Source organism: Macrobrachium rosenbergii, chromosome 53 (genome assembly GCF_040412425.1).
Source record: "Macrobrachium rosenbergii isolate ZJJX-2024 chromosome 53, ASM4041242v1, whole genome shotgun sequence".
In the NCBI taxonomy this organism is placed as follows: domain Eukaryota; kingdom Metazoa; phylum Arthropoda; class Malacostraca; order Decapoda; family Palaemonidae; genus Macrobrachium; species Macrobrachium rosenbergii.
The window spans coordinates 48,964,781-48,974,780 of record NC_089793.1 but is presented as its reverse complement, the minus strand read 5'-3'; positions in this window follow the sequence as shown (position 1 = coordinate 48,974,780).

The following is a 10,000-nucleotide window of genomic DNA, read 5'->3' as shown; positions in this document are numbered from 1 at the left end:
TTAGAGTCCTTATTGATCAAACAACTGGTTCCCCCATTAAACACGCAGTCAACAGCCACTCCCCTTTTCTTGTCTTAAGGTGTCTTTTCCTCTTTTTCATTTGTTAGTTTCCTTCCATTTGTGTTTCTTTTACTCTGGTGGAAGGTTGGTCCAATAGTTTGTGTATTTTAATATATCTTGTTTGTTTTTAAATGTATAATTTTAGGATAAAAATTTTCAGTTTGAGTTTTATGCTAATTATGTGTTGTTTTTATCCATTTTAGAGCCCTTGAAGATGTAATTATGTTGTGAGAACTACAAAACATCGGGAAATAAATATGTACGAGAAGAGCAATTCTTAATTGTGCATCAGCATACGTGTTGCATATAACGGCTATGCTACTCCACATGAATTATATATATATATATATATATATATATATATATATATATATATATATATATATATATATATATATATATATATATATATATATATATATAGAAATATATAGAAATCATAACACACAATCACGTGTGGAACAGAAATAAATAAATAAATATATATATATATATATATATATATATATATATATATATATTATATATATATATATATATATATATATATATATATATATATATATATATATATATAGACTATGTATATATAAATATATATAATTAATATATAATATTTTTAATATATATATATATATATATATATATATATATATATATATATATATATATATATATATATATATATATATATATATATATACAGTACTTCGATCTTACACGATTCGAGTTTGCTGAATTCACACACACACAAACTTTTCACTGAACCTAACTAATGGGCATACGAGATTTTTTCACAGACACACGAAATTCTCGAGAAACCCTGCAGAAGTGGGTGTTTAATTTGAGAAGTAATTTACAAGTTTTCATGCTTTTATGTGTAAAATCTGTATGAAAAATGCATTTCATTCTTTTATGTGTAAATTCTGTATGAAAAATGCATTTCATGCTTTTATGTGTAAAATCTGTATGAAAAATGCATTTGATGTTTTAATGTGCAAAATCTCTATGAAAAATGCATTTCATGCTTTCATGTGTAAAATCTCTATGAAAAACGCATTTCATGCTTTCATGTGTACAATCTGTATCGAAAATGTATTATTTTTATTTTTGTACATGCATAAATATGATGCAAAGGTAATTTCAGCACATTCACTTAGTGTACTTTTACAAGATGTGATACCCATTTGCAAAGTTACTGCACTTTTCAAAGATGATACCCCTGCAGAAAATGCTTGTTTAATGTTTGAAGTCATTTATAAGTTTTCATGCTTTTAACTGTAAAATCGACATGGAAAATTTTTATTTATATTTCCGTACATAAATATCATACAAGTATTATGTCCATTTGCAAAGTCTTTGTCACAAGGACTTTACATGACATTGAGATGAGGTTGTTCAGTCGCGCTCATTTGATAAAATGAATTCTTTAATGTAATACCAGAGATGTAATTAAGAGTTGTATAAGTGTCATTCTTTGAAAATTACTCTGTTCACCTCGGAGAAAAGTGCTGGTGCAATCTGTATGTGCATGTAATTACAGCACGTTCAGTTGGTGTACTTTTACAAGATGTGATACCCTTAGTTACAGCATTTTTCAAAGATGATACCCTTGTAGAAAGTGTGTATAATTTTGAAGTTTTCGTGTTTTTAGGTGTAAAATCAGAATGGAAAATTTGTATTTATATATTTGCGCATAAATACGATGCAAGAGCAGTAGGCTACAGTTACTTTATTACAGTATCTCTCTCTCTCTCTCTCTCTCTCTCTCTCTCTCTCTCTCTCTCTCTCTCTCTCTCTCTCTCATTCGTAGTTAGCGCTCAAACATACGTTCACAACTTATTATTTCTCTGTACGTCATTACCATACAGTACAGTATATAATTTTAAATTGATTGAATTTTACCTGTACTGTACTACCTTCTACGAACATTATGTACATGTTTTCAATGTTTAATGGAATTGTACTTTTGTTGACTGTGACGTTTTACCTAGTGACACAAAGAAAACGGCTTTTACTCTAAGTGACAAAGAAAACGGCATCCCATGAATTAGGGGTAACATTAGTATACGTACGCACCTACTGTAAATGTGCTATTATGAAACTGTGCAGTACTCAACTTTTATGTCAACCATTTACTGTATTCCTTATTTAAGGGTAATAAGCTAAATTTTAAATAAAATTACACTAACTTTAGTTCATTTAAAAGTTAGCTTAATACTTTGGGAGCATGATTAGGGTCATATTTAGTACTTAAACTCTGGAAATAAACATTTAATAGCATTTTTAAAGACAATGCCAAATTTACGCGAAAATTCACCTTGAACGAGGGGCTCGGAACCTAAACTCATGTAATTTCTGAGGTATGACTGTATATGTATATATATATATATATATATATATATATATATATATATATATATATATTTTAATATATATATATATATATATATATATATATATATATATATATATATATATATATATATATATATATATATATATATATATATATATATATATATATATATATATATATATATATATATATATATATATATATACACATATATATACTATATATATTTATATATGTATATTTATATATATATATATATATATATATATATATATATATATATATATATATATATATATATATATATATATATATATATATATATATATATATATATATATATATATATATATATATATATATATATATATATATATATATATATATATATATATATATATATATATATATATATATATATATATATATATATAATCAGAAAGCTACAAACGTCCTTTAATATCCAATTCACTCTACCTCGGAAGTAATATATTTTCATATATGTTACCGAAGGGGAATTTTTAGTTGATAATAAGTCCACCGTCCCGTGGGGTCGAACCAGCGACGGACGAGGAATCAGGACTACAGTGACACACTAACCAGTCGGCCACAAGAGAGGGTATATGAATACCATCTCCCATCAACCCACCCGTCGAACTCAGGTGTTTTGCGTTTGGAGACGATATCCACCCACCTCTGCCATGTTGACGTGTAGTGCGTTTGTCGCATCGAGCCATATTATGACTATTTATCACATCACCGTGATTCATATACAATCAGAAAGCTACAAACGTCCTTTAATATCCAATTCACTCTACCTCGAAGTAATATATTTTCATATATGTTACCAAAGGGAATTTTTAGTTGATAATAAGTCCACCGTCCCGTGGGGTCGAACCAGCGACGGACGAGGAATCAGGACTACAGTGACACACTAACCAGTCGGCCACAAGAGAGGTATAAGTGAATATCATCTCCCATCAACCCACCCGTCGAACTCAGGTGTTTTGCGTTTGGAGACGATATCCACCCACCTCTGCCATGTTGACCGTGTAGTGCGTTTGTCGCACGTAGCCATATTATGACTATTTATCACATCACCGTGATTCATATACAATCAGAAAGCTACAAACGTCCTTAATATCCAATTCACTCTACCTCGAAGTAATATATTTTCATATATGTTACCGAAGGGAATTTTAGTTGATAATAAGTCCACCGCCCTGTGGGGTCGAACCAGCGACGGACGAGGAATCAGGACTACAGTGACACACTAACCAGTCGGCCACAAGAGAGGGTATAGTGAATACCATCTCCCATCAACCCACCCGTCGAACTCAGGTGTTTTGCGTTTGGAGACGATATCCACCCACCTCTGCCATGTTGACCGTGGTAGTGCGTTTGTCGCACGTAGCCATATTATGACTATTTATCACATCACCGTGATTCATATACAATCAGAAAGCTACAAACGTCCTTTAATATCCAATTCACTCTACCTCGGAAGTAATATATTTTCATATATGTTACCGAAGGGGAATTTTTAGTTGATAATAAGTCCACCGTCCCGTGGGGTCGAACCAGCGACGGACGAGGAATCAGGACTACCGTGACACACTAACCAGTCGGCCACAAGAGAGGGTATAAGTGAATACCATCTCCCATCAACCCACCCCGTCCGAACTCAGGTGTTTTTGCGTTTGGAGACGATATCCACCCACCGCTGCCATGTTGACCGTGTAGTGCGTTTGTCGCACGTAGCCATATTATGACTATTTATCACATCACCATGATTCATATACAATCAGAAAGCTACAAACGCCCTTTAATATCCAATTCACTCTACTCGAAGTAATATATTTTCATATATGTTACCGAAGGGGGAATTTTTAGTTGATAATAAGTCACCGTCGTGAGGTCGAACCAGCGACGGACGAGGAATCAGGACTACAGTGACACACTAACCAGTCGGCCACAAGAGAGGGTATAAGTGAATACCATCTCTCCATCAACCACCCGTCGAACTCAGGTATTTTGCGTTTGGAGGCGATATCCACCCACCTCTGCCATGTTGACCCGTGTAGTGCGTTTTGTCGCGCGTAGCCATATTATGACTATTTATCACATCACCGTGATTCATATACAATCAGAAAGCTACAAACGTCCTTTAATATCCCAATTCACTCTACCTCGGAAGTAATATATTTTCATATATGTTACCGAAGGGAATTTTAGTTGATAATAAGTCCACCGTCCCGTGGGGTCGAACCAGCGACGGACGAGGAATCAGGACTACAGTGACACACTAACCAGTCGGCCACAGAGAGGGTATAAGTGAATACCATCTCCCATCAACCCACCCGTCGAACTCAGGTGTTTTTGCGTTTGGAGACGATATCCACCACCCACTCTGCCATGTTGACCGTGTAGTGCGTTTTGTCATACGTAGCAATATTATGATTATTTATCACATCACGTGATAATATCAGAAAGAAAGAACGTCTTATCATCCAAATCACTTACCTCGGAAGTAATATAGAGTGAATTGGATATTAAAGGACGTTTGTAGCTTTCTTGATTGTATATGAATCACGGTGATGTGATAAATAGTCATAATATGGCTACGCGGACAAACGCACTACACGGTCAACATGGCAGAGGTGGGTGGATATCGTCTCCAAACGCAAAACACCTGAGTTCGACGGGTGGGTTGATGGAGATGGTATTCACTTATACCCTCTCTTGTGGCCGACTGGTTAGTGTGTCACTGTAGTCCTGATTCCTCGTCCGTCGCTGGTTGACCTCACGGACGGTGGACTTATTATCAACTAAAATTCCTTCTTCGGTAACATATATGAAAATATATTACTCCGAGGTAGAGTGAATTGATATTAAAGGACGTTTGTAGCTTTCTGATTGTATATGAATCACGGTGATGTGATAAATAGTCATAATATGGCTACGCGACAAAACGCACTACACGGTCAACATGGCAGAGGTGGTGGATATCGCCTCCAAACGCAAAACACCTGAGTTCGACGGTGGGTTGATGGGAGATGGTATTCACTTATACCTCTCTTGTGGCCGACTGGTTAGTGTGTCACTGTAGTCCTGATTCCTCGTCCGTCGCTGGTCTGACCTCACGGACGGTGGACTTATTATCAACTAAAAATTCTCTTCGGTAACATATATGAAAATATATTACTTCCGAGGAAGAGTGAATTGATATTAAAGGACGTTTGTAGCTTTCTGATTGTATATGAATCACGGTGATGTGATAAATAGTCATATATATATATATATATATATATATATATATATATATATATATATATATATATATATATATATATATTAACTTTATCACATACACAATTGTTCTGTGCATTAGCAGAATTACTAAAAGAACTCATGCAAACTGGATGGTATCTAATGAAGTTTTATTAAAAAAGTTACAAGCTTTCTTGGACAAACAGTCCACAATGCGGATACTTGATAATGTGGACTGTTTGTCCAAGAAAGCTTGTAACTTTTTTGAATAAAAACTCTATTAGATACCATCCAGTATGAATGAGGTCCTTTTAGTAATATATATATATACATATATATATATATATATATATATATATATATATATATATATATATATAATCATGAAGCTAACATGAAGCTACAAATGTCACTTAATATCAAATTCACGCTACCTCGGGAATATCTCTGAAGGAGAAGTATCACTGATTGGGAATAATATATATATATATATATATATATATATATATATATATATATATATATATATATATATATATATATATATATATATATTCATTTTTATATATATATATATATATATATATATATATATATATATATATATATATATATATATATATATATATATATATATATATATATATATATATATATATATATATATATATATATATATATATATATATATATATATATATATATATATATATATATATATATCTATATATCTATGTATTTAGTCTCAGTAATTGGGCGGCTACTTGAAATCTTAGCTTAATGATAAATAATATTGCCAAGACCAGGAAGAACATTCTTTATTGTACAAGCTTTTGAGGTATAAAACCTCATCATCAGGCTGAAAAACCGACAAGGATGAGAATCAATAAAATTACAATAAAATGAATTGTCATAATAAATCTTCAGCAAAAATACTAACGAAATATATAAAATGAACAAGTAAATACAAACTAAAAGGGTGAGACGTAAAATAACGAAAAATTAAAAACACAAACATAAAAATATGAAAATAAAACTAAAGTGAAATGTAAACAAACTACCACTCACAAAGTAAAATATTTAACGACCTAATTGAGTACCTACTAGGAAATTACACGATAGCTAGTTGAATACCAGACGAGTTCTTGTTCAATTCCGGCTTCATCTTTTTAATTGTCAGCGACTCTGAAATTAAAAGGTCCAGTCTATTTGAACAAAAAGACAGTACCCGAAAATCCAGGTCAGTGAAAGGATGGTCCTGTGCTAAACTGTGTTCTCTAATGGCAGAAAAGGGTGGTTTGGAAAGGGGAAACCTAGTTCTAATAGAAAGACCTCTGTGTTCCAAAATTCTGTCTGAGCCAGCGGGAACTAAATCCCACGTATCGCAGACCACACTGCGAACAAGTGAACAAGTAAACGACACAGGAATTAAGGTCCACAGGCAGAGTAGGCTTCTCTCTCAAAAGTGATCTCATTGTAAAAGGATTACAGAAAACTAACCGGAAACTGATTTGAGGGAACCAATGCTTAAGTATTTCTTGTAACTTTTTTCGGACCATATAGCTACTATGACCAAGGTAAGGCAATTTAATGTACTTTACATCTTTACTAGCAGTACTGTACACCGGTCTGGGACAAAACTTTTCATTTAAAAATTTTTCAGAACTTTGTAAAATACAAAAATGGGATATGAGTTTTCAGAAAATAATTCTGGAGGAAAACCATATCTTGATGAAATAAATTAAAATCACAACAAACATTGTAGGCTCTATTAATCAAAGTGTATTGAGTTCATCTTATACAACTTTTATGAAAAACTGAGGAAATTCAATCCCAAGCCAGTAAAAGTACTTTTCCTATAAACAGAGGTCTCAAATTTGCCACTATTTCTGTATACCTGTACATCTAAAATGACAACTTATTATCCTGTTCCGTCTCACAAGTAAAAGAAATGTTAGGTGACGAGAATTAAAATATTCAAAAACAAATCAACATGTGATAATTCCTTAAACACAAGGAAAGTATCATCTACATACCTACGGTAATACAAAGGTTTGAAAGCACTAGGCATTCAGACATCCAAATCCTTTCACAATAACCCATGAAGCAATCCGCATATACAGGTCCAAGGGAATTTCCCATAGCTACTCCATCTATTTGATTATATAATTTACCATCAAAAGTAAAAATGCCATCAGCAGTTGCTAAATGTAATAATTTTTGCAAGTCTATTTTATTAAGTCCAAACACTGATAAATGGTTTTCACATATATTATTAAGAATAATGTCGGTTGTTTCTTTTAATGGGATATTGGTGAAAAGAGAGGTTACATCGAAACTAGCCATTACAACATCTTGTTAAAATTGAAAGAGCATAATTCTTTAACAAATTTGGAAGAATTAGATATGTTAAAGTCACTTAAAGTTAGAGGGTTTAAAACTGGAACCAAAAACTTAGACAGGTTATAACTAAAAGTACCAATTGAGGAAATAATAGGTCTTAAAGGGTTTCCTATTTTATGTACCTTAGGCAGACCGTAGATGGAAGCAAGTTTCAAAAAATCGGTAACCCTGATTGCAAACATATATTTAAAGTTGAAGATAAAATCAACAGGTTTTTAAAAGAACTTAATACCAAAAATATCATCAATAAAGATACTTATGAAGAGTTACATTGCTCTGGTACGTCGTTTGGAATTTTATATGGTCTACCTAAAATACACAAAGACGGAATTCCATTGAGACCAATATTGTCATCAATCCACGCTCCTAACTATAAATTAGCCAGATATTTAGTACCACTATTAGAACAGTTGACTTCTAACCAGCACACTTTAAAAAATCTGAAGAGTTCAAATCATATATTTTATGCCAAGACACTGATTTATATATGACTAGTTATGATGTTGAGTCATTATTTACAAATGTCCCAGTGGAGGAAACAATTGAAGTTATTTTAGATAAAATTTTTATCGAACCCAATGACACTTATTTTAATTATGATTGTTGTCTTTTTAAGAAATTGTTGGAGTTAGCAGTGCTGGACACTGCTTTTATTTTTAATGGTTGTTTGTACAAACAGATAGATGGGATGGCAATGGGATCACCTCTAGGCCCCACGTTTTCCAACATTTTCATGTGCTCCCTGGAGGAGGGCATGTTGGAAAATTGCCCTTTAGCTTTTATCCTCTTGTATATAAACGGTATGTCGATGACACCTTCTGTTCTTTTTCAAATCAGCCTTTCATGCTGATCAGTTCCTCTCGTACATCAACGAAGTACATCCAAATATTAAGTTTACATTAGAAAGAGAGGACAATAATCAATTACCATCCTCGATGTTTTGGTGTTCCGACATAATGACAGTTTTAACACTTCCAATTTTAGAAAAAAAACTTTTACTGGTCTGGGTTCAAACTTTTATAGTGCTTGTTTTTATCATTTTAAACTAAATTCAATTTTTACTCTCCTCCACCGGGCTTATACTCTAACCTCTTCTTGGGACTCTTATCATAAAGAAATAATTTTCTCGCACAAATATTTTACTGATAATTGGTTTCCATCTCATGTTTTCTTTAAACACGGTAAGAATTTCTTAAATAAGAAGCTGTCTCACTCGGCTGTTATAAGTACAGTACCACGGAAGAAACTCTATGCAACTATCCCTTACGTCCTAGACGATAAATTTAGAAGTAATCTGAAGTCTGCAATAGAAAAACATTTTAACATGTTGCAAGTCATTTTGATACCCAAAAATCCACTTACAATAGGGTCCCTTTTTAAATCTAAGGATAGAATCTGCCCAATAATGCAATCGTCAGTCGTATATTAATATACTTGCCCCAGATGTAATTTGGGGACTTACGTGGGATCGACTAAGCGATTGCTGAGGGTCAGAGCAGATTCACATAAAGGTGTTAGTCATCGTACTGGTTGCAGATTGTCCAATCCAGAATTTTCTAATATCAGAAACCATTCAAATATATGTAATACAAGTATTAATTATTCTGACTTCTCTGTTTTGGGCCAAACAAGTCATCCACACGAACTACTCAGTTTGGAATCGTTATTCATAAAACAGCTAGTTCCTAAGTTGAACTCACACACCACCTCTGTTCAGTTGTATCTGGCTTGAGCCAGTTTTCTTTGCTGGTTTCCTTTTCCCTTTTAGTCATTCAGTCCTCAACCTTTTAGTCTAGCAGGTGCTTTTTATAAATTGTCTTGTTTTAATGTATATTTATATAGCATGTTGAGACTCTTGAAGTCGTTAGTTTTATTCCATGTATTTTAATTTGTAAATTTTCCTTTTTA